At 42.0% G+C, this 25,516-nt stretch overlaps 2 long non-coding RNA genes across 5 annotated transcripts; one reads left to right on the plus strand and one right to left on the minus strand.

Moving 5' to 3' along the window:
- Nucleotides 1-299: 299 nt before the first annotated feature.
- Nucleotides 300-1,395, plus strand: LOC147751950 (uncharacterized). The gene is made up of 2 exons (XR_015315450.1): nt 300-901; nt 1,150-1,395. It is a non-coding gene; the product is annotated as an uncharacterized LOC147751950 (long non-coding RNA).
- Nucleotides 1,396-3,875: 2,480 nt separating this feature from the next.
- Nucleotides 3,876-25,379, minus strand: LOC111271757 (uncharacterized). 4 transcript variants are annotated; one of them, XR_015315453.1, is made up of 5 exons: nt 25,332-25,379; nt 25,008-25,064; nt 11,660-12,589; nt 4,948-6,569; nt 3,876-4,494 (listed from the first exon to the last, which is right to left on the minus strand). It is a non-coding gene; the product is annotated as an uncharacterized LOC111271757 (long non-coding RNA). The 4 variants fall into 4 exon arrangements; XR_015315455.1 differs by lacking the exons at nt 25,008-25,064; nt 25,332-25,379 and adding an exon at nt 20,139-20,351 and having other exon boundaries at nt 11,660-12,062; XR_015315454.1 differs by lacking the exons at nt 25,008-25,064; nt 25,332-25,379 and adding an exon at nt 20,139-20,351.
- Nucleotides 25,380-25,516: the final 137 nt, after the last annotated feature.

Below are 25,516 nucleotides of genomic sequence, written 5' to 3' on the forward strand. Positions count from 1 at the left end.
CGGTATCTATCATACTAATGTTCGCACTTAGTGCATATGCACAACTTATTAAGTTGATGGAAGTTCGAAATGGCACATGTCCGTAATGGAAGCGAAATGAACGCATAGCTTCCATCTATTTCTTTTAATTTCGTGTTTAGTTAAACATGGCTGCCAATTAGGCTGGCCGATTTCGTGTCACATTTGAACATTTTGAAGATTCTGAGCCTGAGCCAACTTAGTCGTATTCCGGAAAAAAGTCCTATTTCTTGGCTGTTATTTTACAGATTGCATTTACAGTCAAATACGTTATATATGCAGGTATCCCAAGATCAGAGTGAGTATAAGGTTCCATTAAAACATTTAGGCGTCATATCAGTTACACGAATCTTGTCGAGTTCGCAAAATTAACTTAAGAATGGTACCAGGTGGCAACGAGCGGCATGATATATCACTATTTTCCCGGCATCTCGAATTCTTTGATTTGTCCTTTTTCACTCGTCGTTCCTTGTCGCACCCGCGACGAAAAGAAATCTCCATGGATCTTTGCGAATTTTTAATCTCTTACCCTAAAGGTTTTCAAGGTTTCCGTTGCTAAGTGTTGAAAGCGACGATGTAGATTCTCGGACAGCAATGGCGAGCTGGTTTAGGAAATATGCAAGGCGCTCGTTCTGTGTCTTTTAAGGGAAAAGGTTTTAACGGGATTCACTTGTTCTAGGTGCCCCCGTGCGAGATCTTCGAAAGAGGTCGAACAAGCTGAGAAGGGTTGCGAGGGGCAAGCAATGAGTCGATCTGATCGCTCACGTAGCCGATACTGGCTTCCTGCACCTTTCGGTGACGTGAGCAGTGAGAGCTCCTACCGCTCGCGGAGCAGAGCAACCGCAAGTACGGAAGCCAATCCACATCAAGAAGAGGCGACCTGGTGAGTACAAGTTTTTGGCCAATCCTTAATTCGTGAGCACCGCGTGGAACCGGCTAGAGTTGGTTGCACATGAAACCTTTTTCACCCGTATATCACTATGTCATCTATGTACAAAATGACTTCAGCTAATGTCCTTAGTCATCTTACTTGACAAAGAAGGCCCTTCAGTACGATGGAGGAGAAGTTGTCCCCCTAGGTTGTCTGTATAAAAGTTCGGCCGTTCCGCATGGTTATTTTTTCCTTTGTAGAACATATTTACAGGGACATCGATCTCAATCAACGTGAGCATAATCTTACCTTTTGGCACCGAAGGAAAGACTGCCTTAAAATCCAACGCAACTGGTGTTCACTCGACGTCGGCTACAGTGTCCTACACACCGTTTCTGTGGGACGTATTTAGGTCCGTTGAAACCTTCCAAGTAGCTATTTAAATTTAAAATTAGCAAGCCGTAGAATAGCTTATAATAAATGTTCATGTTCGTTCTATCGCGGTACGTTTGGACCGCTTTTTCCTACAAACATCACTTTCTGCACTGCGCTGGAAGTGTGCCTGAACGTAAACATTTATTAAATTGTAACATACAGCACGACTGGGTGCAAAAATGACTTGCGCCAATTGAGATCAAGTAATAGACCGAGTAAATGTGACGAGTAGTAGACACTGGGAGAAAGCAACGATTCCTAGTGCTAGACATTGCTATTATTGCTTTACTGCACCTCCTTGTAGCATGCGATCAAAAGATTCTACCTCTGAGTGAAAAAAGCTTCCCGAGATAGGAAAAATTGTTTACGTAAACGCGGGAGTGAAAAAGGGTGCGCCTTAGGGGGCAGGCCGTCGGTTTCTCTCAAACTTTATCGGCCCGTTTTCATAGGACTCATGTTGGGCCTAGTTCTACTGAAAGCGCATAAAATCTAACTAATGCCTACCCAGCTTTTAAGGTATTAATACTACATTTTGATTTCCATTTATTACAAATATGCAAATGATTTAGCTTTAGGTAAACAATATAAAAAGTCTGAGCCTCTTAATCCAACTATGTGAAAATAGAGTGGAGCGGTTTTAGTACGAATTGTCATGATTGTCTGTGAGGATAAGTTGGTGCTCTGTCGGGTGCAAAACTGCATTTAGTAAAAGCTCGCCAAGGTTTCATCCATAGTTTTGTGATCATTGCTGAAAATTGGAGGAAATCTTTCAGGATGTGCGTGTTATCCGAAACGTTCATTTCGACAAAAACCATGGGCGCCGATGAAAATTACTTTAAGGGACTATTTCAGGATCTGCCTCGATTGTCTTATCACCGACAGCTATTAGGAGCAGAATCTCCTTCTGACCTCTGGCACGCCTGCTGGTGCGGTGAAGAAACGGTCTGGTGTCCTTAAGGAAAAGTTGAGACCCTTTCAAAATTCAGAAATACTTTCACGCTCACAGCAGAACTCCAGATGGTGATGATTATTTAGATTCCGCTTCGAAGCCCGCCAATTACATATATACCTATGACTCACAGCAGTTGTACCGATGTAAGGAGCAAAGCGAATGTAGGCGTTTTCAGCCTTGACGGAACTCCTGTCAGGACATCATCGACTGTCTCATAGTTGCAATACCTCGGAAGAACTTGAACGCACTTGGAATTGATTGCTTTTTGGTCAGAGTGAGCATGGGCAAATCGTACGATTGCTTAATTATCTTAACTGGAAGGTCTAACTACAATTTTTACGCACATTAATGTTCAGACATCAAAGGTTGTCCAGACATACTCAAGCCATTCGATTGATATCGCTTTTATAAACTAAGCAGTATTGATGTGTGAGGAAGAAACGCATGCGACCTAAGTACGGGTTAAACCAGCAAGTTAATCTGGCTCCAAGCTGTGACGCTTTTGAATATCTTTTCAGTTGGTATACATAGATATACACCTTGTTTGACGTATGTTCGACCACACTATCGTATACTCCTATATTTATTCCTAACGACATGAAACGAGTTATATGTATAGTAAATGCCGTTTAATCTCGAAACTTCGTATGAAGTTTCGCATCCTTATGTCTACTACTTGGAGCGATTTATAGGAGCGACGCAATGTCAATTAACAACCACTACAAAAGATACAACTTGTAATTTACAGGCTCTTATAGACAATTAACTGTAATCATGCCGCCTAAAGGTCTTACTCAATAATGCCACATTTACCTTTTAAGTAGTCTATTTCGAATATTACCGAATATTAAATCCGATATCGCCGTTGAGCATTCGATTACGGTTAGTATCTACTCTGAAATACGTTAATTGATTCAACGAATAAAATATCTGATACCTGAACAACGATAAATCCGAAACAATTACAATGAAGAGTTTATTATTAACAGTTATCTAATAACTGTTTTTGATAAACTCATAATAATTTTGATTAAAGTGTTCAACTAATTACTAAATAAACATCCCTAACAAGCGCATTTTTATCTAGTATTTCCCACACTAAAATGGTTCACATTGTAACTTGCAATTGATATTTTCTAAGTAGAAGGGGTTCCCACGGACGCGTCAGCTTTTCTTATCCTGTCGTTTTTTTTTTTTCCCGCTGCTTGAGGATCCCCCTACCTAAATTATCACTACCTATTTATTAACTACTAAACTACCTAAATTAAGGGTGTACGCGCCTGCTACGAGGCCTACCAGTAAGATTAGATAAAGCTTGCTTTTGCTCCACTAACTCATACAGTAGAGTTACTAATTAATACAGTATAGGAAGCATATATATATATAATTTTAGGAGAACTGGCAACGTCTACGATTTACCGCCACTTTTCGACCCTGGTAACTTTCGACTCACGAACATCGAAGAGCAGAGCTGACATTAACTTAAACTATTGCTGATCCTGAGGTAGAAATGAGCGCACTGTTTTCCTAACAATTTCTTGTCTTCTTGCGAAAAGCACACATTGCACGATAAGTTGTGATCAAATAAAGAGACGTCTATAGCGTTTACCTAGTTTATTTTTAATTCTTAGCAAAAAAATATATCGCCATTGTCAACTAAACACTATCATCCGCATTTAGAATTTTTCTGTCAGTGCCCACAGCAGTGAATGTTCGTATAGCCATGTTGCTATGGCTTACATCTATAAAAAAAAATCCCACGTCCACACGCCGAACGGTGATTTTTTTTTATTGAACAAAAGCCGGAAGTTCCATTTTTTTTGGTAAACTGAGTTGTTTTTTGTGGACTTTAAGTGAACGAAGAATCATTCCAAAGGTCAAAATTCATCAAAAGCGGTTTGCATTTCTATAATATATAAAGTATAAGAGAAAAAATGATCATGTATTGATTAAATTTAGTCTGTTATCTTGGTCTTGAACAACAAACTAGATCGAACGGATGCGGTTTAAACGAGGTCCGTTTTGTCGACTCTGCATCTAATTTAGTTCATAATTATGTATAAGTTGCTTAATAACACCAAGTTTTCCCCGCGCTAAATAACGCCTTCCGTTTTTGATGGCAAAATCCTTGTCCTACTAACCTTCTTAAGCCAGTAATTGCCAAACAGTAGCGCTTTGCCATGTTACAAGCATTATCACACAGCTATGGTCGCGCAATCTGAATCGGAGATCAAGAAAAGAGAGAAACACAAAACGAGAGGAAGATCGTTGCTTACACGAACAGTTTCGAATACGACGTTTTATGTATTGGGATTTGTAGTTCACGCTATATAAACACCGCGATGGCTTTGCGTCATGCTGAGTATTACCAATATATTTAGCTGCCGCTAGACAGCCAAAATGTGGCGAACATTTATATTAAACCCTTTTCATCCCGTCCGCGAGACAACTAAACTCTAATCGCAGTTGCTTCGGATAGGGTTAAGCAATCGTTACCTTATTGGTTTTCTGTTCTTTTTAGCTGTACCTATATCATAATCTCGAAACAAAGTTACCTACCGTACTGACATATTTGCCACTGTTGAATACGTACTACCGAACCGCACGCTTTCGAAAAATCTATACATTTTCTCACGAGAACATTTCTCCGAGCATGATACAGATAGCTCACCATGTAAACCCGTTAACGATTCACCCTCTCGTCACGGTGCAACCGGAGCGTCGAATGCATTTTACACCCCCCTTCATAGGGTCTGCTAGCCCCGCGTTCCCGCAATGACGCCGACTAGGTTACTTCCTTTGCTCACTCGGTAGGTTCTGGCTTCCAACGCTAGGTAAAACCGACTGTCCGCTCGCCGCCACTACACCTGACACGCGTACACGCGCAGGATAGGGTTGATTTGCTTGCTTAGGCAACCCTCATTGCTCAACGTGTGTGCGCGCGTTTAGTATCCAGATGCCTACTCAGATGGGTCGCTCGTTGCATCGTACCAGGAGCCTAAAGGTGGTATTCCTCCGGGAGTCGGTACGCGGAGGTTGCCTTCCACCCTTTGGCAAAAGCGTCGACCAGGCAGTACTAACCCGTTGAGTTGGCGCTGCTGCTACTGTCGCCGCGGCTGCCGATGGCGAAGAGGACGGTCGCGGCTGCAGAGATGCGGTCGGCAGGAGTTGAAATAGGCCTGAAGTAGGAGTCGTAGTAATGGCAGTACTCGACCAGACGCAGCAGTAGAAAAAGTAACGGTGGTACCAACAGCAGCAAGTCAAAAAGCCTCAAATTGAGCTATAAATTCACAGGCTCACAAGAAGCGGCGCTGAAGTCTTTTGAGCGCAAATAGAGCTACTCACTGTTGTGAGGGAGACGGAAAAAGGATAAAATAGGAAACGTTCAGTATGTGTTGAGACGGAAACGAACAGAAGGACGCAAATGATTCATACAAATTCCTTAAGCCACGAGACGATTACGCTAGATAACGTACTTGCAACGCTGGATACCTGTAAACGATACTTGCTACATATAGTAATCAACCTGCAACGAGTCGTGCAGAAATGACAAGTTACAAGGATTGCAAAAATAATACCTTTGCACCAATTGTTTTACTACGCGTGTTTATACGATTTTGAGTTGTATCGGCGATAATCATGTGCATAGATGGAAAATCTTATGTTGGTATGTTATATATGGATTTTATTTTGTGTGTAAGTTAGAATATAACTGTAATATTAAGCCATAATGTCTTGGCCTGTTGTGATTTGGCCTATTCAGTAATGACCAGTACTACATACGTACAATGTCTGGCCATTTCTATCATGTATTTTCACACACACCTACATGATTTCTACCAAGCATTCAAACTGGACTCCACCCAATATTACCCTATCGCCTTTTTCCAGCCTAAACTAAACTCCAACCACCGAACTATTATAGATGCGGTCCAACTCGGTCTGAGTTCGAGTTCCAAAGCCTAACTCGTTGCAGTTGCTCTAGCGTGATGTTATTCTATTCCTGGTACTTGATTACAGTTAGACTTATCTGTTCGTTAAGTTTTTCTATTAAGATGGATCAGTAAATCAGATATTTTTGTCCGAGTCGTGTTGTCAGGTTAGTGCATTCTCCCATTATCCTGCTTCGCCAGGCAGATTATATTGCTCCTTTGATTCCATTATCTTGCGTAGACTGACAGTATCGTTTCCTAGTCGTCCCGTAACTTTGTAGCAGACGGCCCATAACTCTTTCAAAGCAGTCTTTATGGCACTGCCGCTTTATTTTTTATTCCCTTGCAATTCTCTCGCTATCTGCGGACGAAAAAAGAAAAACAAAAACACTAAGTTCCATGTAAACATAATAAGCGATGCAATAATATGGATATTTTTCAAAAATTGTCAACGATTTTTGGCCTTAGTGGCATAGAACATTAAATTTTCTTTCGAAAAAACTAAAAAACCTTTGCATTTGGCCTTACAGGCTGTTATAGATCCCTAATTGTTGCTAATAAAAGTGTCCTCTGTGTTACATTGGAATCTCAATAAACTATTCAATATTTTCAGAATTAAACAGATTTTTTCCGGATATGCCGTTCTCGTTATACGTCCTTTTGTCAACTCAAGCATACAAAAAAATCGCTAAAACCGTTAGTACGGATGACTCATGTATACAAGGCGTTCCAATGCCTCCAGTGAATTCGTTTAAATCGGAAGAAATTTAAATGCATCTAATAAAGCAGGGATTTTATAAATATTGTCAAGAAATATCAAGTACGGTAATTTGTTTATTTAAATTCGTGTTAGGAACGAATGGCTGAATTAACGCAATTGTAGTAATACATGAAACTATCAGAGCAATAAAAGTAAGCCTGTCTTACAGTGAGAGATTGCTTATTATGGCAGTTTGGTATGATCTTGATGAGGTTTTTGTGACAAGCCTGAGAGGCTATTTACACAAGACTGTGCCTTACACGTAGACTAAAATGCTTTCTATGAAAATAAAGCTCAGCCCAGCAGCATATTTGTCATGATTTTTTTTCTATTGAGGATATCGAAGCATCCTGAATTGTGCATGCATAGATACAAAACTTTAAAAATTTAATAGTCCGAATTTCGGACTATTAAATATAGATACGAAACCCTCCAAGACATAGCAGTTTTGTTTATTCCACCACTTCGACTGTTTATTGCTACCGTTACTATATTTTCCGTTATTAGGATCATCGAAATCCTCCTTAGAGATCATCTCCATATGATTCCTCTTTTCTCTGGTGTTGACAGTTCGATTTGGTTGTTACTCATATCTGCCTTGGTTCTTATCGAGCTCTTCGCCTTTCAAAACCCTTGTATAGGAACATATATACGTCCGCTTGCTTTCGGTCGTGACGCGACCTATAGAGGACGGGAAAGAATGAGAATAATTGGAAATCTAAGCGAAAACTGGCAGTACATCCATCAAACCAAATTGCGCCATCCATCAATACAATATACAACGCGACTACCTGCTGTGAGACGCTTGTACTCCCCATCTCAGAATAGGCTTGCACTGATCGTTCATGTGGGTGTACGTTCTCCATGTCGCAAGTGTGTGTATAAGAAAAATCTACTCCCGTCGATACTCATACATAAATGCATAGAATATCCTCAGATAGCGGTCAGGGGCTAAGCATAACAATGTATACCAGCCTAGGAATAATAACTTCTGACTAAGAGATATCATTGTGCAACAGATTAGATCGTACGACGACGCCGCAACTGCCAGTCACCAAATCTCACGTGGGATGATAGTGGCCCTTTGTTCCCAAAGTTCTTTTAAGGTTAAGCCTAATATTCTCGTGTCGCGGTCACGTAATACCAGCTGTCAAGCCAGTCTGAGTGCTAATGTATCCAATCGAAAATGCTCTCTAAATGTCTTTTATCTTCATTAGATGCAAAACGAGGTAATCCGTACGCTGTGTCCAAAAGGACGCTAACGAAACAACTGGAAATGACACCTCCATACGTCGATTCATCTATCCAGATTTGGTTGCGCCAAATCCAAGATAGAACGACTAGAAATTGAGCCTTGTTTGAACGTATGTACGTATCCTAAGCTTTAAGGATTTTTAGGGAATCGTTTAGAGAGGTGTGAAGAAGGCACGGTAGCGAGTTTGGGCACTGCAAGGGGCCCCATGGCTCGCAAGCTTACCGCCCCGACAACCCTATTTTCACTAGGCCAATGTGTGGGTGTACTCTACTAAATAAATGGTGATAGAGACTACCGGAGCTGAACGATGGAAGACTCAATGAGAGAAGTCCCTCCCCAGAGGGCTATTATTATTTACTTTTATTATTATTATCTACACCTTTCTTCCTCACCCCCAGAGCGCCCTCGTTTCTGCTGCCGACTCTCCGCCGTTTCAGTTCCCTTCCTCATCAGAGCTTTCACCGCGTGCTTCTTCTCCTCCTCCTCCTCCTCAAAGAGCGCCTTCTAGAGCCTGTCTATGGATCGTTTCGAACTCTTACCCCTACTATCTTTTATGCTACTGTTGTTTTCTCTTCATACCCCTAAGGACAATATCTCTTTAGAGAAAATCAGATCTCTTGCGCATCCTGTCCTGATCTGTTTGTCTGTTCCCCTGACGGGGCATAAACTGAAAGGGCAACGTATGTCAGCCATTTGCCTACCCAGTTTCGTCAAGTTTATTTTTCATTTTTTTCCTCTGGTCAGTCTAGCGGACCACTCCAAGTATACCCTTTCCCCCTTCTCTCCGAACTTGTATCGCTATCTAAAGCCATCTTCTAGTGAGTCTTCCATTCAGTTTAATAGAGGGGTGTAGGTGGCAGGGCAGGGTAGCGCAGGACAGGACAGAGCAGTCGAAGAATGGCTGCGCAGTCAAGGTAAAGGTTGGTTTGTTGCTTGGCTGGTTCTTCCTTCGGGCGGCGGTGAGCGGTGAATAACTTGATAGCTGCTGTACCTTCTGCTTTATAGAGTCACTAGCAGCCTCAGCAGTGGCTGGAGCAGCGGAGCATGGCGGTCATGTAGGTGATGGCGGAAGCAGCTGCTATTCGATAGCGGCTATCGAGGAAACAGGCAAACGCGGCCAGAGTGCCACTGCTAAAGGAGTGCCGAACTAAGGTGAAATGTGGTGTTAAGTAAAAGACGCCTTATTGATTCGTTGGGCCCGGCTGGGTTTCTCTGTTGAAAGGGTTGTGGAGATGAAAGCCGACGGGCGGGGGGGGGGGGGGGCTGTAGCCTCTCCCTACAAGGTGACATCCTGAAGAAGCGGATAGGTGGGCGCAGGCTGCGCTATTATGGAGCAGGCGAGAGAAAAATCAGGGACTAGCGCGAATCGTGTCTCTTAAGTATCCTGTGTGTGCAAAAGTAAATGGTACACAAGACAAAGGGGGAGTGACGTCAAGGACACTCCTGGGACGCTTCGACGCGACGATGACAACACCCGAATGACGAAACAACCTAGGAAACTAGGCTTATTTTGTAGCGCCTATTGCACGGCGTGCAGCAGGCTCGTACCTCAGTCACAGAGTAATTGGCACTACCCGTTCAGGGTGGTAAAATTTCAAATGCCTAGAGGTAAGACTTCAGTAGGTAACGCTTTAAGCTGCTTTAATATACTTATCGCCTCGGAATAAAGCAATAGACGATTTTGCACACGAAGTCTGTAGAAGATCAACTATTTCTTTAGACACTGTAAACTCAAAAAATCAATCGAGCTAACAATTAATTGTGTAGTCGTAAATAATGGAACTATTTATAGCTTATATTAGAAGGGATTTTGTTTTTGTTTCAGTGGCTCCGATATTGTGCTTTGTACACTGGTCTGATAGAACGTTTTTGTATTGGACCATGTATCGACGAGCAAAAATAAGGTAAAATAAGGAAACAGCATGTGTCGTGACCTGTTCAGAAACTTCTAAGGATAAACACGTTTTTTAAAGGTTTCCAAAAAAAATGCTCAAGACATATGTACGTCCTGCATTTTCGTGTCTTGTTCTAGTTTATTATTACTTTGTCTAGTAAACATAATAAAATTCACGTATACTACACATGCAGTCATTTAATACTTAGCAGTAACTCTTTTCGAATACAACGGAAGTACTTTTTCCAGCCTGGTGCCAATGGCCGCTCGCCGTTCACCCATAACAACTTACACACCGTCAACGCTTGGAGATAGAGCGCGTTCTGTGAGGCGTGAAAGGTCTGATCTTTTCCGCGGTTGCAACGCTGCCCCCGCAATTTCAGCTACCTGTTCTGCGGCTGTTTGGCAAAGGACACTCACTGTCTACCTAAGCTCGTTTGATGAATCTGTGGCCCATCGTTACACACGCGTGCCCAATCTGCACCTGTCTCTACTCGAGAGCGACCTGCTGCTTCCTCGACGGGCGGCTTAGGGCTAGTTCAAGGTTCCTTCTTTCGCTAGCTTCGCCTTCACTAGATCTGCTGTTGAATCAGATTCATGTGCGACGTGGAAGAACTGTAACGCCTAGAGCTCGCCATAGGCCTCACACGAGTTACTGTTAGAATGGACTAACCTGGCGAATACACGATGGTGTAATTAACAATTAATTCGAGTAAAGCGCAACGCATTAATTCTATTGCTAAGCCCCGGAAAGAGGGGAAAGGTATCTAGCGGACACTGCACATTTGCACACTGCATCTCGCCGTATTTTCCACTCGAAGCTTCGTGCGGGCTCGTCCATAATCCTATTCCACGTATGCGTCTAAATCCCTTTGCAACCCGGAACTCCATCCTCACCCCACCAGACACTTTGAGATTTAGCCCACCTCACGGAATGAAAGGCAGTGCGATGCACCTGTAACTAGATCGGCATTTATAATCCATTCTAACTGAGCTAACATTGGCTATCCGCTTGTGGATTTGATACCTGTAAGCCGATTTTAACGATAAAAACTCCTAGCTTACTGTTTATTTTCGTTTAGAGTGTCTTAATAATAGAGAGCCAGTCAAAAAGTTGGGGATTAATCGGTGCACGGAAGTATATCATATTTGTTATGTGTATTCCATTGCCATCTTAGGATCTTTCGAACTGCCATCGTAAATATAATAGTTGACGGCGGTAATAATACACGTATGAGCATTCTTTTTTTCCCCTCTTTTATCGTTCCCATTATTATCTGAGTTGTATCACGTAATTTTTTCCATCAGTTTAAAGATATATAGATAGATAATTCACCGATTCCCAATTCTGGTTTTATCTAATCTCATTAAGCTTAACTTCTAGGAAAATTTTAATCTAGATAATCTTCTAAGATAAGACATCTCCTATCTAAACTTTATTTGCTGTTAAAGCGTCATATTCTAGGGGGCTGAAAGTTCGATAGCGTCTTGCTTCAGCAAAGCTTGCATAGGAAATCTTTTTTCTCATCGAGAGAAACGTACTTGAGAAGTATGAAATATTTGAACAACAAGCAACTTCGTATCGGGACCATGTCCGATGCTTTGACCGGTCATCGGCGTCGCCATCGTCATCTTCATCGAAAGAAAAGATGGCCTGGGGCTCTCTAACTATCTGCTTCCCGGTGCTCGCTTGCCGACCATTCTGATCCTGCGTAGGCCGTTGGGTGATCTCATCGTCTCGGGAACGACGTGTTTAGGAGCGCTTAAATAGCTGTTTTTTTCACTTAACCACTGCATGCGGCTGGTACTTCCATTGCAAGCGACGCAGGATGTCAGCGTCTGTAAGGACAGCGTTCCTGCGGGCCTTTCATCGCGACAAAGTAACTTCCGATGTCTCGCTAACTGGATAGAAACACGGTGATGCTTATGAAAGACAGAGAAAAACCTGCCTCAGACAATGGAAAGAGAGATACTATGGCACGTGAACATAATTATTGATACATATATATATATATATATATACATATACACAGAGGCGAGGTAAAGATCCTTTGACTGTTAGGAAAAAAGTCATTACTCTAAATCTGTTAAAGTAGCTGGACGTGTATAAAGTAACAGAACAAGGAGCAGGTTTGTGTGGAACATTTTTGTCAGGGGTACCCTTATAAGCATTGTTATATTGCTAGAATGTTATGCTTCAATGCCATAGTGTAAGTGCAAGAGATGCAACAAGAACTTGCGGTTTGTAACACATGGTTTTATTGTCTACAATGTTAAAATAAGCCAGTTCTAGTTAAGTGAACAGGTAGCGCTCCTATTTTTCGAACCGTGTTGAAATAAAAAGTCAGGCATTTCAGTACATTAGGTACGACGTGTCGAAATAAACTTTAATGATGAATGAGAGATATATGATCGCGTTTGATCCGCAGGTCTGCCAGCACTGGGTCTGGACAGAACGAAGGTAGTTGACTACTGAAATGCAGAAACGTCACATATCTAAGAAGAGATACGACCGAGTCGGATCAGGCGGTATTACGCTGGTCAATTATGTTTTCCCACATACAATGCTGTAATTTTATGCTGTATTATCGAAGAAATATAAAAATGAGCCCACAATATATTACGCCCATTATTGCAATATATTTCTGTATATTAGCTGCTATTCTCACATATGTAAAATGAAGACTTTTCAGCTGTCCGTATGTTTTTTTTCCTCGTTCTGCACAGTTTCTTTCCGTATGTGCTTAGTATGAGTGAACAAATTGCTAATCTTTGGATTGTTACCGCAGTTTTTCTTGCATTGACTGTGGGTGTGTACGGGTCATAATCCTATCGTTGCAATAAAGAGATCGACGATGAGGTTTCAAATTAAAGAAGGTTCTTTCAATGCTACCGTCATAGTCGCGTTTTGATAGTAGGGACCGGTTTGGCGCTTCTGCTTCTGGGCTTCTATTCCGTTTCGCTAATACGAGACGCATTGTATTCTGTCAACAAACACATTGAACGTAGAAAGACATGTATGTCTATGTTCATCGATATTCGAGTGTGCATAATAACTATGGGACATGGTCATATGTTGACGCAGTGCGAGTATCGTTGAGGCCGGTGCATCAGTTACTACGTTTCGTTCAGCGACAAGATATTATCCCATGCCGAACGCTCGGCAGCGGCGGCATTCACCGCAATAACATTAGCAAACGACAGTACACTGTGCTACCAGCCTCTTTTCCGCTCTTTGTTAGGCGGTGTGCACACTGGGCTATCGGTCGTGACAGAATGCATATGTCATGAATATGCATAGCTTCAGATTCTCTCGCTATCTTTCTCGCTCCTCTCTGTGTGTGTCGCTTTTTATCTGATCTGATTCTACTGACTTAGTAGCTATCTAGCTAGCTAGCTAGCTAGCTAGCTGACAACACACAACAAGCATTGAATTTCGTATTATACGCTTTGGTTGATTCGGTCCGTCAGCATCCGTCCATCAAAACACTATCGCCATCACTACTGTAGCTAGCCACAACATACATATACGACCATCCTTATGGCTCCCGTGTTCCCCCTAAACGAACGTCCGACCGACCGCCCGTCTGTAAACTCTCTTTGCCTCTAATGGGATTCCCCTGAATCGGTCCTCTATGAACCTCAATTCGTCTGTAATAATAGTGAGTGTCTGAAGGAGTGAGCAGCTTCTATTCTGTTCTGTTCTATCAATGTGCGACGAACGCGATATTTCAGTAGATGCTTTGATAGCTTGTGCTTTGCTTTCGGCGCTCCGGCGAGTGTCACCATATTGGTTTGGGTGCTATTGTTACCAAGATGCTGTCGTTGTTGTTACTGTGATTGACTCACTCGCGTAGAATCTACTGAAATCCCTATGGGGACGGCAATGATATGTAATATCACGACTGGGTTTTTGGTCTGAGACGATTGAACCGCTGTGTACTTCGTTGTACTGCACATGATTATGCCGAAGGATTTATCTGTACGATTGTGTGCGTACACTATGGTTAGGCATCGGTGAACCCGTAATGTGAAAACACGCCCAAGCATACTAAATGAATATTCTATTGACGTATTTTAGTACACGTTCTCGTAAGCGTTCAATGATACCTAACAACGATTGGGTAATTAAAATAAAGAGAAAGGCGTTTTTAGCTCTGGCGACAAAGTGATCGACTTCAAGCTCCACAGATCCCAACGACATTTCCAGTAGCGGATGGACCGGTGTCTCGAAGTCCATCCACAGTGGCTGTCCTACGGACCAACGCTATTCATTAATACTGTGGCCCTTACAGCCGTAAGGGCTATCGTAAAGCAAGATATATGTGAACTATATTTGGAACTATTTGCTACACTTCCTACACTTCATTCGTTCTTCGAAAAGTACAAACGGGCACCCACATGAAGCAAACGTCAGATTGTAAGCATATATATATACACTGGAACAGTCTATCGTGGTGGGCAGGCCTTCATCTGTTACCTTATTCCTAGAAGAAATGGAAAAATAAGCTGAATTATGGGCGAATGAAAATCTGTTATTGTCCATTGCGTTTGCGTTCAACAAACCCCCATAGGAGTTGTAAACTTCTTTAACTACTCGAAACAGGTTTTAACGTACCGCCGGTAAAACATAAGCAGTTTCCCACGCACCGGAATGGGAACGTATGACCGGAAAGTTACAGCAGGGTTTTTTATGCACGTTTTAGCCGCTAAACCGAACGTGTCAGGACCACCATTTTTCGAGTTATTCGCAAACAAACCCTATCAAACTGAAGCTTCTCGCGGACCATGAAGTCAAGGTACTTGATCACTATCACATACCGGTGGATTATTTCAAGAACGCAGGTCGTCTTCAGTTTTTCAGCAAAGAATCTTCACAGGTGGATACAAAGTCAATCGTAGAAGCTGTTGATAACCTAGAATATGCCTGTCGGCGAAAGGGAACTTTCGCTTAATGTTTATGTTCTGAGTATTGAGATGCATTGCAATGTCATCCTTCTTTTAGACGGGTATAGGCGTAAACACAAGAGTTTATTAGGATATTCTAAGAGTTGCGGTCAATCTCTGTGCGGTTAGTACGTCTACCTTTTTCTTTTTCCAGTCCAGTTGTACAAACGCATTACCGCAAGCCTACGAAAACCGAAACAAACAATCATCTCCGCTCAATTATATTTCACTCCGTTCGCTGCAGCTGTTTGTGAATCGCTTGAGCTATACGTTTAGGCTAGTTCGAAGAAGAATCTGTGAGCACTTTAGACACGCGATTATAGCCGTGATCAAAACGAATGGCGGTTCAATTGAGTAATCAGCTCAGGTTCGAGCGAATGATTCATTAAGAAGATTTCTTTTAAACATCTATGTATATATATATATATATATAGCGTGTCATCTTGTACGATGCTGAGGAACTATCCGGACTTCGTTTGAACGAACGCTGCACTATATATTAAGCTGAACTTTGTAATCGTCCAAATCGGCATACAGTCACCTACTGAACTAAGTGCACACCATTACGACTTGAACTGCGACAGCGAAACGCGATCCTGTGAAGTATTTATCACTGCGTTGCATTGTAACAGCGTAAAGCTGTCAGTAATTAGGAAGTGTCTCGAAACGTAAACAGGTAAATTAGGGGACATTTAACATGACGTCCTGTTAGGACTGAGCCTAAACAGTCTGTCGACTAATCGCTGAACAGAATCGAATAAGTACGAATTGTTTTACAGCACCACATAGACGCATGTCCGTTAAGTTCTTAAACGTTCACTCTTAATCGTTACTCTATGGAAATTCATTGTAGATATTTGGCACTTTTGCGGCGCCTTATCCGTGCCTAGCAGGCCCTTTTCGCTTCTTATCGGAGATAAAAAAAAAACTGTAAATCATAAACTGCTCTTCTACGCGGCTGATAAATTTGCGTCATTTACAGAAGGCTAGAGCCACACGCCGAGGGTAGGTTCCATTTTGGAGGAACCTACATGTCCAGATAGGGGAAATTCGCCTTCTGATTTCTAAATTCAGTTGACATCTATTGCTTAACGGTCAAGGGCACAAGACGCAGCGATCGACTCTTCAACCTGTGACTTGCAATTTTGTGACAGACCATTAAAACGTTCCCTCTCAAGGGCTTCATTCTCAATCAGCGGGATAATGTTCCAATCATATACGCACTGAAGTATTGGGGAATGAAAGACATAGATCCGAAACGTTTTTTAAGGTACACTCTACTGCAACCGAAGGACCTATTGGAATAACAAAACAACATGACCATGGCTCTGACACGGCGGTTGCCAATCGTTTCATCATACTAAATATCAGTGTCAAAGCCAGAATCAACCGCCAGAATGCCGTGTATTTGATTAGGATATTGCAAATGCTTATACTCGACGTTTGCTTCCATTTATAATCTCTAGTTTTCACAATAGCTTAATTTCTTTCGGGATAATAACAGTTCCCTGGGTATCCCCATCGTACTCGAGTGGTTTACGGTCGAACTTCACCCTTCTGCGGCGAGTAGGAAGAAGCTGGTCTACGCAAAAAAGCGCAAAAAGTACCAGGCAAAAAATGAAGTGTACCAGAGCTAGCTAACGGAAAAGCTGGAATCCAATTTCATTTTCTCAGCCTGTACGGATCGCCGGATGTTGTGCTTCCCTGAGTTTTTGACGGTGGAGCGGTAGCAGAAGCGTCGATGTTATATCTTGTGTCAATGGTGTTTGATTCTGGTGATATGTGGGTTTGTTGCTGCTATGAAGTTTTCTCTATCCCTTTTGGCACACTTTGTCACGTTCCCCGTTGCCGCCGTCTTTTGCTGTTCTCGACGGACGATGGCGGAGAACACAGGGTTAAAACGGGAGTCAACGAATTTCTGCGAACGCCATTGCGGTTTCGAATGCATCGTCATAAAGGAAAGCTAAGCGAAGCGTACTATTATTACATTGCCTTTGTCGATGGTTGCTCATTCTGCTGTTTTTTCTCGCGTCCTTTCGGCAGGACACGCAGAATACTGGCGCTCACGCACATGTGCATGCATAGAACGACATCTACGACAAGGCAACGAATGTGCAGAGAAAAAGGCAAAGATTTGACGATCGAACGTGTTGAAGGAGACAACGAGTGAAAAAGGCCCCACTGCTGCCGCCGTTGCGTCTGCAGAAGCATTGGAACAAGACGAAATGATAGGGCGAAAGATGAGTCACTAGGAAAGAGGCCGGGCGGAGCGAATGAACGTGAAATGGGAACATTGACGACGCACAAAAAGTCCGTTCGCCAATGTCAAGACGTCATTCACGGCCCTTGTGGGCTGGTCTTTCGGTATTGTTCGCAAGTTTTGCAAATGCTGCACTTCCGTAGGAAGAGTAAAAACTGTCGGTCGAGGACAGGCCGGCGGCCGGGAACGAGTAGTGGTGGATAACATAACACATGTTCAACTCATTGCGATGTATGAGAAAGACTTCAATGCTGTGCATCCGGACAGCCCCGCTGAGGCGAGGACCAAGACCGCTGAGGACAACGAATTGTGGAGAGAGGGTGCGGCCTCTGGCGTTGCAAAAGAACTAGTTCGTTATAAAGCCACCGGGGCAAACCAAACCAGTAGGGCGAACACACCACTCTTGGCCAAATAACATGCTCTTATTCAGACTGCTTTAGTTTGGATTGAAGAACGAGGGCAAGAACGTAGAACCTCCTGAGCGCACAGAAGTAGGAAGTAACTTATATTAGAGAAAAATGTTGTCATACCACAATTTAATAAAACTAGCTTTCCCAATAAGTTTTTTTTCTAGAACGAGATGGTTCCAGTTCAGGGCAAAGCGCGCCTCTTTTTTTTTATCGCAAGGCTAACAAGCGCACTGACGTTCGCGTCTTTATCAACTTGAAAAAACTCAACAAACGATACTACTCGATGCTAATAGCGTGCTATACAGCGACGCGACGTAAGTATATAATTAAGCTACTTGTAATTGTTACGTAATTAATTCATTTTTGTTTCGTAATTAAGTCGTTTTTTACCACTCGTTTCGACCACTTAAAAACGCGAATGCCAACATACAACCATCTTCATGCCAGTAAACCCTGGCCAATTAACTGGCAGCACATTATCCGTGCTGTGATGGGCATATGGCAGGATCGTGACACCGGCAGGGGCAAGTCGAGGGCCGAAAGCTTTCGGCGTTCGTCTTTCGCTAAAGTGTCACTGTCATTAGTTCGTTAAGTACGCTAATTGTATAATCTACAGAAGTCGACATGCCGTTGTCTTCTTCTCTGTCGAGTTGCCTCGCGCTTAGACTCCTCACTGTCCTCGATTCCGGTTGCCACTTGAAGCAATCAGTCTCAAAGCAAAAAGCATTCCTCTAGCCTGACTCAGGCGTCTCTTCCCTGCAGCGCATGATTCGGCCCTATCCGTTCGGCCTCCTCAGCCAACCTGGCGATAGTTCCATATCGACGAACGGATCCTACCGTTTCCACGATTCTCACCTCTATCCAATTCTAGGGCGATCACAATCTATTACAGTCGATCGGATCGCTCGGATTCCACCTCGTGTGGATCACTTCTTCCGGCCTTCCCAGTCGGCAGTGAGATCACACTGTGCCTTACCTCCTCAACGACGTTGGCGCCGTTCAATTAGTGGTCTCTTCGTTAACGAGTGCATTTTAAACAAAATAGACCTGACGCCCCGCGTGGAGAAGAGCGCCTTTCCATCTCGCATTCAGCCTTTCCCGCTCTAGTAAACTCGCTATCCTCCTCTTTCGTTCATGCTCCTGGCTTGAATATGTTCGCGAATCCATCTGTATAAAGCTGCAGTACAGGCCAAAGCGCCAAGACAGGCTTCACTTCAAAAGTCTCTGGCTATTTATTCGTTTCTAAACTAGTTTCGACCTTTTTAACCAAGTGGGTCGACCGACTAACTGTCAACCGACGAAACTTCGATCCAATCATATAATTCACACAGGCGCAAACATCACATAAAGGCATTGCAGAGGAGAAGCGTCGAATGTGTCGAAGCTAGCCTAGGTCTTTGTTCAAGTACGTAGGCTAGGTTTCGCAGTTCACGTTTCCACTAGGTTTCCTGGTACAGGGATGACAGTATAAGGTAGGTTGAACTGCGCGCAGGTCAGATTTGCTCGTGATTTCCAACCTTAACGTCGTATGCTGAGTGCCTACGAAACTTGAGATATGTACGTTTTGTAAAATGTAACTAGATCATTTTTCCACGTCCACCAGACAATCACATTAGGCTGGATAAAAAGACCTTTTTTCAAAATGGCCTTGGTGTAGCGTCTGGAAAAAAGCGCGACCTATAAGGCGAAGAATTAACACAACGGAATAAAAGCGAATAATCAAACAAGTACTTAGCTAAAAGAGCGTTGAGTTCTTATGCCAGGAACACTTTGGCCTAATGTGACACTTTTAGCAGGTTCCATATGGATAGACAGGGGATCGTTAAATGCACTCTGAAGTCAAGCCAAGGACAATCGAATTACGCTGTTTAGACATATCTAAGTGACAGGGTTGGTGAGTCAAAGTTACTCGTAACCCAACTAGTTGGACCCACATTATTACCCATCAGCTGCAACGTCGATAGGAGAAGAGGTTTAGAATAGTTAATGAGTGGGCAACTTGAGACAGTTTCAATAGGGAATTGGAAATATTGCATTTAGCCCGCTGTCTACAAGGCTGTATAGTGAAACGACTTTAGATTATGATTTTTTTTTTTATATTGAGCGAGAAGATAATTCTTTAATATATTTTAGAGATAATTGACGCGTTATCGATTAACGGCACAACCGATACCTTTTTTTGAATAAGCGAGCAGGTTCATTAACTTATATACCGCTAAAAGTATTTACATCAAACGTATACAGAATGTACAGCTTATCTATTACCATAGTTTAAATATATGGCTCGGCACATTATATACCAGGCCTGCAACATGTAATTTGTAGAAAACTTGCTGTTAGTTAATCAGCTTATTTAAAATTGTACGTCTAAAGGAATATGGTACTCTAGGCTTAGCCAGCTTACCTTGAACAATGAGACAAACAATACCTCCTCTCTTGAGCTACGAAATTTCCCTATTGCTAAACGCGATAATAATGAAGAATAGCAATGATTATAGTTTTAAAAAAAAACAATAGTTTCCTATTTAGTTTTCTTTTTTCACAGACAGAACACCTGGCGAAACTATCACGCTCGCGGAGATTACGTCTGTTTTCCCGTTCCCGCTCCCAGAAGCCATGTACGAAAGAGCATGTCAATAAAGACAGATCACTCATTATCGGCTGCTTAGTGTCCTATTTACATGCCCCACTCATCGGCACCCTCACAGATATCACATACTTCCGTAGCAGCCATCAACGTGTGTGTCATTATCGTAGTGAATGGACCACTGGTGAGGGGGCATCTTGTCGGCTGGCATTTGTAGTTATGCGAAGCAACGTTCGTTCGTCACGTTGCTGCCTGTAGATCTGACACGAGATAAATGAAACAACAATGGCGGCGGCCGCGTGGGTGACGGCCATGGCAGTAGCTCGTCGGTCTCCTCCAGCACCGACTTAGCATTTCCTGGGGCTGTTTGAACAACGACATGAGCAACTAACAAATGAATAAATGGCCTAGCCCTGTCTCCTGGCAGGTAACCCTCCCCCGCACTCCTGCCGAAGTACATTGAGCAAACAGATCATGATGTCGCTTTGTAACAGTGGGTCGCACGACCGTATGTCACTGATATATAATCTTGTACGAAAGAGATCGAACAGGATTCGATAGAGAAGGCTGAACCTACGAATAGGACACCTCATATAGCTACAAGCACACTTTCGTCACAGACATTTTCGTTCTATAACAACGAGAACATTACTGGCACATTCAGGTAATGTGTGGCTAACGTCGAACCGAAGCTGATTGTGGAAATACTTCAAGGCGAACCAGCAATGTACATAACGACGATTTCGGAATTTGTAGCAAGCAAGGTTTGCTAAACGAATAAATGCTGGATTGATCCTAGGTTAGGTCGAAATGCTAAGTGAAATAGCATACCTTAGCACGAGTCGATCAGATTATTTGACCAAACGACCTGTTGACAACATCAGAGAAACCATAAAACATAGCTCGGTATCAGTATGCGGCTTGTATAGACCCACTAGTGTCTGTTGCGCAGTTGAAAGGAAAGCTGTGCTGGGAATGTCCTACAAAAAGGAAAAATAATTGAAAATATTTATATACATTTAGTTATGGAACTTACATCAATTAAAATCCAAAGAATCTTTGTCATCTTTTAAACGCTAATCATGCTATCATAGCCTATGTGACTGGTTAGATGCAACATTAAAACCCGCATGATAAAAAATTTACGGCGGCACAAAAATGAGGGAGAACCATTTATGACGGCTTTATCTCTTAATGAGTCAAAGCTTATACTATTTAAATTACTTATATCGAGGGCATAAAAGTCCTCGACACAAACACGCAATGGCAACATAGAATTTAAGTTAGAGGTGTGGGAAAACCTAAAATAAAATAGTAACGGCACGTTGATATATAACCAGTATTGCTCTCTAGTTACAACGCTGTTACTGCCAGGTATCTTTTAAAGACGGGTCCATCCAATTCCTACTGCGTCTAGTACGGGACTTGTAGGAACACACTGAGCGCTGCCATATTTGCATATGGCTTCGATATATGTATTCTGGGGTAATCCGTCCAAGTTTGTGACTCATCCTACATGCTACGTGGATTATACGATAATAATGAAAACAAGCAGCTCACGTTGTGAGGTTTTGAAGCCATTCGTGGAACGACATCGGCCAGGTCGCTTAAACTTTTGTGTTCCTCTGGAGGCCGGTTCGTACCAGAATCGTTAGATTAGTGGTAAATTTATGGCCATGAGTCGCTAACGAACTCCGACGAAAGCCTAACCCAAAATCGACAATTGCACTAAGCGAAGCACAATTAAATCGAATTTATTTATTTAGCAGCGCTAGAAGAGTCACTTCTAGTGGTCGTACTTGTTCAAAATAGCCATCGTGCGATTTTAGGATCTAAATGCGTATTAGGTAGTTGCAGCATATTCTTTCTTGAATCCATTAATAACGAGAGTAACCGTACGTTAAGCTATATGACTTAACGTAGACGTATTGTGATGTCGTTCAAAGAAAGCAACATTTTGACGGAATTACACTTTTTGGCTGGTTACTGGGTTTAATAAATACAAAAACGTACTTAAAAACACAAATAGTTGTCGGTTGCCTGTGCGATGCAATTCGCAGTTGACATTTTGCTCTTCGAAAAAGGCCGCTATGTAAAAAATCCCAGCGTGTTAAAAATGGCCTTCAGGCCACTTTAATGAATCTATAAGCCCTTTAAATCTGAACTCTGCAGAGAACCTTTTGACTTGCCGCTTGGAAAGCATCAGCAGGTCTTTCAGAAATCGCATAAAAATTGGCAATATATTTCACGCGAAAAGAGTTATAGTGGAGCTCGCCCCGTATGAACACATTAGATAATGCCTGATCTGTTTTTGACCATGATGTATTTAGTTCCATAGAAAAGAGCCGGTGGAAATGAGCGAGCGAACGAACGCCTATCCATTACGGCCTAATCTATTACATCCGAATTTCATTCCGCATCTACATAATGATTTATAGAAATAATTTTTATTATGATATTCTATATAGATAGGTTACTACAAGATAAACGCTTAGTTCGTAAAATAGCACTAAATACTATTTCGGAGAACTGTTTGGTTAAATTTAGTTAAATAAAATTTGTTCTCCTTGTCAGGTGTCAAAGACTCGTGAGTCATTCTGAAACTATCGGAAAAAATATTTTGCCATAGTTAAGGTGCTGGTTTCCTAATGGGATCACATGGGACATTAGAGAAGCAACACATACCTACCACACCGCTGCCCGCGTCTGATATATTTACACATTTAATTTGGGTCATAGAGAATGGCATAAGGCTGAGGCTTATGGTAGAAACGATGCGTTGCGTACTTAGTTTTAAGATAACGATTTGAGCCGTTCAATGCATAGGTCAACATGGCTCTAGCCTCGTCGAATCCGTCCTCCATAGTTGTTGACTAGAATACAATGATTGGCGAAGTAAAACACCAAATTAAATCGACAATTAAATGACATGTTGCTATAGGCGACTTTCTTAAACTGCGGCTCCTATATACTACCCGTACAAAAAAATGCGTAGTACCTCCGCATAATTCTATGCCTGAAATATGCTCAGATCAGAGGATACCCCACCGATTAATCTTAGTGGTAACAACACAAAGAAAAATTCAATACGTCTCATTAGCGCAATAATCATATTCAAGATGTTACTTGCGGACGATACAACTGAGACCTGCTTCAGGTTGTACAATCACTAAAACAAAAAATGGTTGCCTCAATAGCTACGAGATACATGCAAATAAATGGGGCAATTACCAATATATATATATAATTTGTCAAATTTACCATTCGATCGAGACATAACACAGTTAAATAAAGCGCGCCACTGACAACTACGACACCGAAACTATTCCAAGAAGAGCGCACAATAATGAAACGCATTTTATGGGGCCCTATAAACGATAATAAGGAGCGATTCCTATTTCTAGGTGCAGTTCTCAGTTCGGGAAGCTTAACCAAAATTGTACGAGAAACATCGCAGGAGGAGACTACAGAGCAAAGATAGATAGTCTGCCTAGGGCATGTTATTAAAAAAAAAACATAGCCCGCTTGATGCGAAGAAACAGTAATTAGCCTTGCCATGGCAAAATAAGTCTCACGAGCGCTTGCCAACAGGCTGACTGCAAATGACATCGCTTAATGGACATATACATTCACAGAGCAAAAGGCATAAAATTAAGTAGAAATTTCACAAATAAGGAACAGACCGAAGGTATCACTCGTTTGCGGGCCGCTATGATACGATTTCTACAGTTACATTTCCAAAGGTAAGACATCCGCTAGCTCTCAAACTGGCAAAACAAATCTAGCCACTGGACGGAAAAAAGGGAACGCCTATCGACGAGAAACTGTTCGAAGAGCTAGAAAAAAGTAACAGTATCTCTAAACATACGAGACAAAAATAACAAATCAAGTAACAGTAAATAACCAGCACAAAAAAACCCTATTAAAATAGTGTTGAAAATATATTCATAAATAAAAGGAGCACCCTCGACGCACACGTAGCTCTACGGCGTGCGTGTGCTACTAAACGCACAGTAAGCTTATCGATAGCTTATGTTCTTATACTTTCTCGGGATCTGCTCACTTTTTTTTTAATTGATTGAAAATAAAATTACTATTCCCCGAGTAAAGACTTGCATTTCTATTATGAAGTCATATATTTTTCTATATAAAATTTATCTTTCTATTAGGCAAAAATGTCATTATATTATGAATAGAAAATTATACAGCAAATTTGTTTTTCACTCTGTAAGCCTATCTTGCCTTACATCCAAGGCAAGTGATAATAAATATGTAATAACTCAATAAATAAACATCATACACAGAGTTCTCAGAGAAATTGTTCAGTTTATGGAAAATGTACCCAACTTCGGTCGATGCTGGTCGAAATCAAAACGTAGAAAAGAAAAAATATACTAACGATTTTCAAAGAGGACATCGTATATTGCAAAACGCTGACCAACACCAAGGTAGAAATTTGGCTTACTCCTAAACGTATTTTTCTTTCTTGTTTTAATTCTACCTAGACATCAATTTATCTCATAGGATTGCGTAACTTTTCGATCAGCCTGTATGCCTGTGTTGCCAACTCAGCTGTAGTGCTGTATTCAAAAGAAAACGTTTTACGTGATTATGTCACACCATGTCGTTATAAATCTGAAAAAGCCACGTTCACTATATGTGTGTTGTCAGCCCCATCTCAGTTACCTTTCCAAGGATAATTCTTTGCCATAAAAACTTCCGAGTCAGGAAAAGCAGCAGTTTCTACCTGTGAAAAAACGAATTGGATTGTTTTGGCGACCAGTATGTGAAGACAGGACCGTGTCTTTTTTTTGAGACATGTGAAATTATGATATTTCAATTAGTATTTGTATTATTTGCTAAAAACACAGCGCTGTCTAAAATACTTGTATGGAGATACACGGTAATTATGTCCAGAACTTAAGCCAAAACCTTCACCAATTGAATTCTCTCAACGACCACCTTCTTTGCCCGAATAGCGAGTACATTATACAAAAACCACCACACCACCTACCCATAGTCACATCTAGCGAAGTTGTCATATGACAGAGGATCGAAACTAAGTCGGTGAAGTAGAAAATTCGTTTATGGCATCGTTTTGAATAAAAGGCGCGAGCGAATGAATGAATTGGCGTATCGATTCCATAATGGCAGCGACATCCCCATTCTGGACATCCAACAAGAATTAACACGCA

Source organism: Varroa jacobsoni, unplaced genomic scaffold (genome assembly GCF_002532875.2).
Source record: "Varroa jacobsoni isolate VJ856 unplaced genomic scaffold, vjacob_1.0 contig00967, whole genome shotgun sequence".
NCBI classification, from domain to species: Eukaryota; Metazoa; Arthropoda; class Arachnida; order Mesostigmata; family Varroidae; genus Varroa; species Varroa jacobsoni.